Source organism: Furipterus horrens, unplaced genomic scaffold (assembly GCF_987537825.1).
Source record: "Furipterus horrens unplaced genomic scaffold, mFurHor1.1.pri manual_scaffold_10, whole genome shotgun sequence".
NCBI classification, from domain to species: Eukaryota; Metazoa; Chordata; class Mammalia; order Chiroptera; family Furipteridae; genus Furipterus; species Furipterus horrens.
In genome coordinates, this window is record NW_028327180.1 from 45,603,056 (window position 1) to 45,614,006 (window position 10,951).

The 10,951-nt window shown below is 41.1% G+C and overlaps 1 pseudogene; it reads left to right on the forward strand.

The window, feature by feature from the left end:
* Positions 1-10,328: 10,328 nt before the first annotated feature.
* LOC149999996 (large ribosomal subunit protein uL30 pseudogene) lies at positions 10,329-10,951 on the forward strand (annotated as a pseudogene).

Sequence of the window (10,951 nt, forward strand, 5' to 3'; positions counted from 1 at the left end):
CTTTTCTCTTTTGATTGCCTTTGATTTTTTTTTCTTGCGTAATTGCTCTGGCTGGGACTTCCAGTACTATAGTGAGTACAAGTGGTGAAAGAGGCATCCTTGTCTTGTTCCTGATCTTAGAGAAAAAGCTTTTACTCTTTCATAATTGAGTATGATGTTCATTGTGGTCTTTCCATATATAGCCTTTATTAAGTTGATGTAGTTTCCTTCTGTTCCTGGTTTATTATTATTTTTTTAATCATGAAAGAGTATTGAATTTTGTTTCCTGCATTTTCTGCATCAATTAAGATGACCATGTGCTAATGGGGTATATTACACTGACAGAAGGAAAAGCTTTCAGTTCTTCACTATGTTTTATTTATTGACGCCTCATGCAGATTTCACTCTCTCCCTCCTGAAGTGCTGAAAATGGTGGTGGTTCATAAAGAAGAAGATGAAAGGGTTTATTTATTTATTTATTTTTTCCAAGAAACCAATAGTCTTGAAATCATAATATGTTTCATTCGTATAGCATTCTAGTTATTTCTGAACATGTTCAAGATCCTGACATTAGAGAGAAATAAGATGTAATGTGATCATAGTAACAATCTGTAAGTCATTTCCATGTGTTCATGATGCTGTTTAATTTATGAGAAAATAAGTGTAGACAGAGAGTGCGTTTGTGATGATCACTCAGAGATGAGACATTTGGAGATGAGAGAATCATACATAACCTTCTTATAAATGGGGTCTAGGTGTCCAGTGCTGTCAGTCCCACAAATCATGTATTTGGGGTGTTTTAGGACTTGGTGGCCTTTGAGGATGTGGCTGTCATCTTTACCATGGAGGAGTGGGCCTTACTGTATCCTGCACAGAAGAAACTGAGATGTGATGCGGGAAACCTTCAGGAGCCTGGCCTCCATAGTCTGACCTTGTTAATGAGAGGACAGTGTTTCTTACCCATCAGAGTTCTTCTGAAATTTGGAATGTGGGGAGGGCAGATGCTGGTAAATAAACTGAGCATGGTCACAGCTCATCCTAGAACTAGAAGCTAATAATTTTAAAACAATTCTAAAGCTTTGGCATCTTTTCCTGGGTCTGACTTTGAGGAAAAGAATGGGGAGATCTTGACATTGAAAATCAATACAAAAAACCAGGGGAGGAAATGAAAGTGAGCCACATAGTAGAGAGAAATGAAATGTCTCATGTTACAAAATTTTAAAAAGAAGCAAACAAACAGAAAAAGACCACCTCTATTTCAAATGTATTATCTCTTAGAAAATTTTTACCAAAAATACTTTCTTAAATGTAACATATACATTCAGTGTTTGCAAGAACAGTTCACTTGGAAACAATATTAACAAACCCTATATATGACTCTCACAGTTTGATAATAGTAATGGTGAAGTCTTCTTGGAGAGCATTCAGTATATTTAATTTCAGACAATTCAGACAAGACAGAACACCTCCCTTTTCCTATAAATCACAGTAAATATAATGAATATATGAGAGGGACTCCAAAAACCCCAGAATTGTCTCCTGGAGGGTAGGCTTCTTATAGTATAGGCCTCCCCTGCTATGTGAGTTCTAGGAACCCATCTGTATCGGTGTACTAGCTGGTGTTGTTGTGAGAGGTTGTGTTTGGCTTCAGTGGATTTTTTTTGAAGACACTTTCAATGCGTTTACACATTTCACGATGGGTGATTTATGAGCACACCTGCCCACACTGAGCTGAGTGTTCAGCAGTTTTTGACCAAAAAAACAGCATGACCCCCATGCCCCACCCTCCCTATTCACTCGATCTCACCCCTCAGCTACTTTTTTGTTTTCCCGGATGAAAAAAGTCCTCAAAGAGAAATGTTTTTCCTGTGTGGAAGAGGTGAAGAAACAACAAAACAAAACAAAACGAGACAAAACAAATGGCAGAAGCACTAAAAGGCATCAAAATTGAAGAGCTCAAAAACTGTTTGAGCAATGGAAAAATGTCTTGATAGGTGTAGTGCATCAAATGGAGAGTACTTTGAAGGCGACTGAAGTGTAAACATGTAAGAATAAATATACAAATTTTTATAAATAAATTCTGAGATTTTTGGGTCCCTGTTTGTAAAATAATTAATAATGAAATCATTAATACCATGCTTCTCATTTTTTACAGGGGGCCAATAGTAGAGAAAGTCTCTGCAAGTAAAGAGGTTAGTCAATGTGGAGAAAACTTCAGCCTTATTTCAATTCTCAAGCTGAAGAAGAAACCTAGTAGAGTGAATACAGTGATGTGGAAAAGCATCACTCAGTTCTTAACAGGCATATGAGATGCCATGCTAGACACAAAGCATATTAGTTTAAAAAATATGGAGAGAAGCCCTAAAAATGTAAAGAATGCGATAAAACCTTATCTACAGTGATTTGAAAAACATGAAAAAAAAATCACAATGGAGAGAAAATCTATACATGTTGGGAATACAGGGAAGTCTTCAGTTGTTCAAGTTCACTTCAATTACATGAAAGAATCCACATTGGACAGAAGCCCTATGAATATAAGGAATTTGGAAAAACCTTCATTTATCACACAAACTTTCAAAGACACCTGACAATGCACACTGTAGAGAAACCATACAAATGTGCAGAATTTGGGAAAGCCTTTAGTTATCCTAGTTCCTTTCGAAAGCATGAAAGGACCCACTGGATGAAACCTCTTGAATGTAAACAGTGTGGGAAAGACTTGAACTGGCCCACACCATTACATACATATGAAAACACCCAGGAAGCCCTGGCTGGGTATCTCAGTTGGTTAGAGCATCATTCCAATAGACCAGGGTTGTGGCACATTCAACATTCAAGAAGCAAACAATGAATGCATAGATAAGTGGAACAACAAATCAGTGTTTCCTTCTCCCTCTCTCTCTCTCCCCCTCTTCCTCTCTCTCTCTCTCTGAAATCAATTTAAAAAAATCCTATGGAAGAGAAATAAAAATGTAAGTAACATGAGAAAGCTTGATAGAAATTAATTCATGTATAATGTGCCATAAGACTTTCAACATGTAAGAGTTCTTATTAAAGTTGTAAATATATTATGTTTATTGGATTTTTTTAAAAAAGTGCATCATTGGAGCATAAATTTTCTACTAATTATTTTCAGAAATTAATGTTCAGGTGAGATAATTTGAATAGAGCTATGCAGGTGTAGAGGCAGTCATTCCAAGGAACCAGTGAGGTGAGCTGTATAGGGAGGGTATTCTTTTGGGTAATATCCTAATTAAGTGTAAAAGGAGACATGAGAAATTTTTGATGCTTTTTACTGCAGGAGTGGCTGGAGGTCTTTTGTTTCAATGATCCATACAGTGCCACAGCCCCTTTTGCCATTTACAAGTGTCATTTCCATATGCTCTGATGTCCAGTACATGTGGAAGGGTGGGAAACAAAAGTACTAGCTATGGGTTATAATAAAGAGAAAAGGAATTCAATCCTTTCCATTTTTTAGTGTTCAACTTACATATTGGAGGTGTTTCATTCAAATGGGCACCACAAGAATATTCTGGTGGGGCAATGGCATGTTTTCCATCTTTTGATGGGAGCATTACTATATATTTGGGAAAACTCACAAGCAATAAAAAAATTTCACTCTCACACACAGTCCTGAGCCACTTAACAACAAGGATATATTCTGAGATATGTGTTGGGTTATTTCTTCATTGTTCAAACACGAGTGCACTTACAGAAACCTATGTGGCACACTGTACTACACACCTAGGTTATATGGTATACCACTGTCATATACGGGGTCCACTGTTGACCAAAATGTCATTTTGTGGTGCATGACTATAAATATATATTTATTAGAAAACAACACAATTGCTTACATGTGCTAAGACACTGATTTTTAAACCCTTTTCACCTCATGGCACACATAAACTAATTACTAAAATTCAGCAACACACCAAAAAATATTTTTGCTGATCTGAACAAAAAAGGTATAATGTTGATTCATTCACACAGGATGGCATTTGTTGTGTTGACTGTTGTAATTTTTTAAATTTGACAATCTAAGGGAAAAGAGGTAAGTGCCCCTGACTATATAGTCAGGTATTTCATGCTTTAAAAATTCTTGCGGCACACCAGTGTGCCTGCCATGGCACACTGGTTGAAAATCACTGTGCTAGGATAATGTTAAGCTCTTACAAACCTTGATTTTTGTGTGTTCAATACTTCTTTCACCACTGTGGGATTGTTCTCGGGAAGAATTAAAGGACTGACTAAGGACCCAGGCCACAGACCACAACAGGCTTTTTCTTAATTGAAAGAATACCCCTTAGGGTTGTGCTTTTATCTCATTCACATAACTAGGAGTGAACTGACAGGGCTCCCAGAATCTGCCTTTGAGTTTAAATTAGATTCCGTGCAGAGATCTTTGGATGTCTGCACTGTGGTTCTGAAACATAAAGGTGTATACCAGGTGGCATCTGTGTGGGGCCAGCCTCATTTATGTGCATCACTTCCTTTCATTGCCACCCATAGATCATTTTCAGCTCATCGTTTCTCAACTCAAGCGTACTTGTGTCTGCTTAGTTTGAAACACCTTCAGAAATCTACACATCTCCCACTCTGGAAAATTTTTCTGATTGTGGGCTGTGAGCTGAGAACATGATAGAAGCATTGGCAGAACCTATGTCAGGGGCATGTTCCCCTTGGCTACAGTAATCCCAGCTGTTGCATACTTATCACATGTACTTGCTTACAACACTTAAATATTGGCTGACTGAATGGAGAAACAAATGGCTCCAGAATTTCTGTTTCATTTTGAAGTTCAAAAATTGTAGGGCTTATGCAACATATCTATGGATATACTAAAAACCACTGAATTGTACTTCTTAATGAAATGCATTGTATGGTATGTGTATTCCATCCCAATAAAGCTACTCAAATAAATAAATGTACTTGGAGTTTTGAATCAATGTGTTAGGTTGTTAAAGTTCTCAGGTACATCACATATTTCCAAAACCTTTATTGTTTTTTCTTATATTGGTAATAACTGGAATTCAGTTGTCTTAGGAATATCATAGTTGTTTACATTTCAAAATCTTTATGCACACACTCAAAAACTATCTAAAATAAATTTTCTTGTATGGTAAAATATACACCTGAGAGTTACACTGAACATGTCTAACAATTCATGGCTGGTGTCCAGGCAAATCCTTCTCGGTTCCAGCTTCTCAGGAGCCACAGCCTTGGGAGGCCATCGGACTCTAGCTCAAGTACCCCACGTGTGGAGGTGAAGAAGGGATGTGAAGCCTCAGTGCTACCAACAAAAATAACAGGTGTAGAGTTCAAAACACTGGTGATAAAGATGCTCACAGACTTGACAGATATGCTTAAGTACGGCAAGCGCATAAGGGAGGAAGCAAAGGCTATGGTAAATGAAATGAAGGAAAATCCACACAAAACCAATGGTGAAGGGAAGGAAACCGAGGTTCAAATCAATGATTTGGAACATAAGGAAGAAATAAACAGTCAACCAGTACAGAATGAGGAAACAAGAACTGAATAAAATGAGGAGAGGCTTAGGAACACCTGGGACAACTTTAAGTGGGCCAACATCCAAATCACAGGGGTACCAGAAGGAGAAGAGGAAGAGCAAGAAATTGAAAGCTTGAGTGGAAAAATAATGAAGGAAAATTTCCCAAATTTGGTGAAGGAAATAGACATACAAGTCCAGGAAGCACAGAGAGTCCCAAAGAAGCTAGACCCAAGGAGGACCACACCAAGACACATCATAATTAAAATGCCAAAAGTTAAAGAATCTTTTTTTTTCTTCCCACCTCCCCCCTTGTTACTGTTAGTCTACTCCTTGTTTACATACCTCTTGTTCAATTTTGCTCATTTGTTTGTGTTGTTCATTAGTTTAAAGAGAGAATCAAAAGCAGCAAGAGAAAAGCAGAGTTATGTACAAAGGGGTGCCTATAAGATTATCAGCTGATTTCTCAAAGGAAACTTTGCAGGCAAGAAGGGACTGGCAAGAAGTATTCAATGTGATGAAAAGCAAGGACCTACTACCAAGATTACTCTATCCAGCAAAGCTATCACTTAGAATGGAAGGGCAGATAAAGTGCTTCCTGGACAAGGCAAAGCTAAAGGAGTTCACCATCACCAAGCCATTATTATATGAAATGTCAAAGGGACTTATTAAGAAAAAGAAAGTCAAAATTATGAACATTAATGTGACAACAAACACAACTATCAACAACTGAATCTAAAAAATAGAAACAAAATCCAACTAAGCAAACCAGAATAGGAGCAGAATCATAGGTATGGGGATCATTTGGAGGGTTATCAGCTGGAACGGGAAGGGGGAGAAATGGGGAAATGGTGCAGGGATTAAGAAGCATAATTGGTTGCTACAAAACAGACAGGGGAAAGTTAAGAATAATATAGGAAAGTGTGAAGCCAAAGAACTTATATGCACGACCCATGGACATGAACTAAGGGGTGTGGGATTGCTGGAGGGAAGGGAGTACTGGGTGGAGGGGAGCAAAGGGAAAGAAAAATTGGGACTACTGTACAACATAAACAATAAAATATACTAAAAAAATAAAAATAAAAATGGAGCTAGACTCCATTTTGATGGAGGTCTTTTTTTTTTTTAATTTTATTTTTAGAGAGAGGGGAAAGGAGAAAGAGGGAGAGAAACATCATTGTGTGGTTGCCTCTCACTGGCGCCCCCAACTGGGGGCCTGACCTGCAACCTAGTAATGTGCCCTGACTAGGAATCGAACTAGTGACACTTGGCTCGCAGGCTGATGCTCGATCCACTGAGCCACATCACCCAGGGTGATGGAGGTCATTTTTAAATATATTTGTAAACAAGGAACACAGTTTCATGGGTGGCCTCCCAGTCTATGCCAATCCCTGACCGGGGAAGTACCTTTGACTCTCTGGCCCCAAGGCTGCCCTGGCCGGGGGTGCCTCTCTTGCTGGAAACAGTCTGGAACTCCCTGCGTTTACCTGTGTTCCGCTTTCAGCGCGAGCTGCAAGAGGTACCTCTGTCTCTCAAACAAGCCACGCTCACCTGCTAAAGTGTTTCTGCCGGCCCTCTGACCTCTTCTGGTTGTCACTCAGGAAATTGGTGGGCGGGTCCTTGTGAACTGTCCAATCAGGGGCGCAGCGGCAGGGCGAGGTTCCACAAATCGCGTGATCGCACGTGGCGGCGCTGGTTAAATCAGTCCTCTTCAGTTAACGGTCCCGGTTCGTCCCGCGGTGACGGTCCCGGGCCGGAGGAGTCGTAGGGACGACGCCGGGGTCCCCAGAAGCTGGGAAATGGTGAGTGTGCGGGGCTGGGAGGCTGATTGGATGCGGCTGCAGCTTGACCTGGCCTTCCCGCGGTCAGTCCCGATCTGCCCACCGGAGTTCCCCGGGTGCCGGTAGAACCTCTGTCCCCTCCGGCATGAAGCGTCCTGTTCGTCCCAGCACGGGCGACTCTGGCCCCCGAGCCTCTCTCGGCAGCTCTGTGTCCCCAGCCCTGCATCTCCCAAATGGTGCGGTGACCACGGAGAAGATCATTAGGGGATAGTCGTGACTCAGTCTGCAGGGTTTGTGCGTGGGAGCTGTGGCCTCTGTGGTCCCCAGCCCTTCATTCTCCACGGGGGATCATTTTCTTCTGAGTCTTTAAACTGTTTTGGGAAGCAAGGTCTCAAATCTACGACCCTGTCCCCCCCCACCCAGCCTACTTCTTCGAAGGAGAAATAAATTTCTGAATTTCCAGATCCCTCCCGCGTTGTATTAATTTTTTTTTTCTTTTTAGAGAGGGGGATGGGAAGGAGAAAGTAAAAGAATCACACTGTTGTGAGAGAGAATTATCAACTGACTATCTCCCCAATGCGCCCCAATTGGGGAGGCAATTGGGGAGGAACCCACAACCCAGGCGTGTGCCCTGATCGAAATTGAAGCGGGGATCTTTCGCTTTGCGGGAAGACAGCCCAACCAATTGAGCCTGCGCACCAGCAGGGCCCTCCCGCGTTCTTAAACGCCAACTTTCTCTCTCCGGTTCACAGCATCGTTATCAACTATTTGCTTATCATTTATCCACAGAGCCATAGGTGGCTCTTTTTAAATATTTATTTATTTATTTATGTCTGTGGATGTTTTACATGACAAAAAGCTGAGAACAACCGCTTTGAGAAAAACTTGAAATCAGTTGCTTGAAATCCTTGCACATCTCCCCGCAGGACCTTCCCTGGGCACAGGCATCCTATACGAAGTGCTTTGGGTGGAAGTTCCTCTCTGGACAGTTTCCTGGGTGTTTTGTCCTGTGAGAAGGGCGCCTTCTGGGTTTGTCACCTGTAAAGACTTATGGACTTATGCCTTTTTCAATAGGGGTAAAATATATTTAATGTCCTAGTAGGACATGCATTTATGTACAGTAGAATTCAACTTTGAATATGGTATTTCTAGGTGTGCATTTTTTTTGGTTTTTATCTTATTTGGTGACTTCTGAGCTTCCTGGGTTTGTGATTTGGTGTCTGTCATTAATTTTGGGAAACTGAGTCATCATTGCTTCACTTATTTACTGTGTTTTAAAATCTTTATTCTCCTTCATGTGTTCTCATTATGTGAATTTGCACCTTTGTAATTGTCCCAAAGTTATTGGGTTTCTGCTTTGTATTTTTTGTTCTTTTTATTTCTGTGCATTTCCTTTTGGAAGGTTATACTCACATTTCCCAAGCTCATTGGTTCCTTCCTCACATGTTTACCCTGTAAGGATGAGCTGCTACTGCCTTGCCCCAAAGAATTCTTCATTTGTGTGCAGTTGCTTTAATGTTTTTCTTTCTTTTTTTAGGTTTTATTTATATTTCTAGAGCGAGGGGAAGGGAGGGAGAAAGAGAAGGAGAAAACATCCATGTGTGAGGGAAACATTGGTTGCCTTTCACACGCCCCCCAACCACGGTTCTGGCCCCTGACCCTGGCATGTGCCCTGACCAGGGAATCAACTGGCGACTTTTCACTTTGCCGCATGACACCCAACCCACTGAATCACACCAGTCGGGGCTTAATATTTTTCCTTTTTGCTTGCGTTTCCCATTTTATTTCTTAGGGTTTCCATCTCTGCTTACATTACCCAGCTGTTCTCACATGTCCACTACTTCCACTAGAGTGCTTAGCACATTAATCATGGTTGCTCTACATTTCTTGCCCAGTAATTCCACCATATCTGCTACACCTAAATTACATCCTTTTGCTTGTTCTCTCTTCACAGTGTGTTTTCATTTTTAGCATGCCTTTTAATTTTTTTTGTTGAATGCCAGATGTGATGTGCTGTGAAAAAGGAACTGAGGTAAATAGGCCTTTTAGTGCAAGGTTTTATGATTATCTGACTAGGGGTTAGGCTGTGTTTACCATTTGCTGTAACAGAAACTAAAATACCGCAGGGGTCCTTGATTTTTGTCTCCACATCATCTTTAGGGTTCTGCAGTTCTCCCAGTGTACTCCACTGCTGTTAAACAGGAGTGCTGTCGCTGCAGTGCGACGCTGTGGGTGGAGAGCAAGCGTTCTCTAGCCCTGGGATTGGGCCTTTGTATTTTAATGAGCCTGTGCCCTGGGCTGTTCCCCTCTGGGGTATAATGAGAAAGATGATGTATCTCTATCCATGGTTCCTAGCAAAGACCTTCCTAAAGCCCCTTGACTATCAGAGTGATAAGGGTGATAGGAGCATCTTATGTTCTAATGAGGTGACTGTTCACAGACCCCTCAAAGGCTTCAAGATGGGCTATTCACTGCTGGTCAGTGGTTTTATTAGTCATGCCTAGGTAAGGAAACCCCATCCAAACCCTTAAACCTCAGGATTCAGAGATCTGACTGGTGGATACCTCAGTGTCCTGGGAGGTTGTCATGCTTGGACAGTGCATGAAGCTCCTACTCTCTCCACCCTCACTTTGCCTGGAGCATCCTTTCCATTGGGCTGACCTGACTCAGTGTTTTATACTAATCCCATAATAATAAGTAAGCACTTTTGTTAGTTCCCATAGTAGTTTTAGCAAACTAACAAATATGAGGGTGTGTCCTGGGAACCTGCACATTTGTAGTCAACTACAGAAAAATGTGTACAGTTTGAGCCTTGACTTGCAGTGGCATCTGACATGTGGGCAGTTTGTGGGACTGAGCCTTTAAACTGTGGAGTCAGATGTTAACTCTGGTTAGTGGGAGGATTCAATTATAGGCCAAGCAGCTCTTTTCCAGCTATAACCACGGAGGGTGCAGAAGAGAAGAAGGAGGTTCCTGCTGTGCCAGAAACCCTTAAGAAAAAGCGAAGGAATTTCGCCAATCTGAAGATCAAGCACCTGAGAAAGAAGTTTATGCAAAAGATGCTTCGAAAGGCAAGGAGGAAGCTTATTTCTGAAAAAGTTAAGCCCTATCACAAGGAGTACAGGCAGATGTATAGAACTGATATTCGAACGGTTAGAATGACAAGAAAAGTTGGCAATTTCTATGTAGCTGCAGAACCCAAATTGGCATTTGTCATCAGGATCAGATGTATCAATGGCATGAGCCCAAAGGTCTGAAAGGTGCTGCAGCTTTTTCACCTTCAGCAGATCTTCAATGACCTTTGTTAAGCTCAACAAGGCTTTGATTAACATGCTGAGGATTGTGGAACCATATATTGCATGGGGGAGCCCAAACCTGAAGTCAGTAAATGAATTGATCTACAAGCATGGTTATTGCAAAATCAACAAAAAACAAATTGCCCTGACAGATAACACATTGATTGCTCGACCTCTTGGTAAATACGGTATCATCTGCATGGGGGATCTAATTCATGGATCTATATTGTTGGAAAATGCTTCAAAGAAGCAAACAGCTTCCTGTGGCTCTTCAAATTATCTTCTCCACGAGGTGGAATGAAGAAAAGGCCACCTATTTTGTAGAAGGTGGAGATGCTGGTAACAGGGAAGACCAGATCAACAGGTTTATTAGAAGGATGAACTAA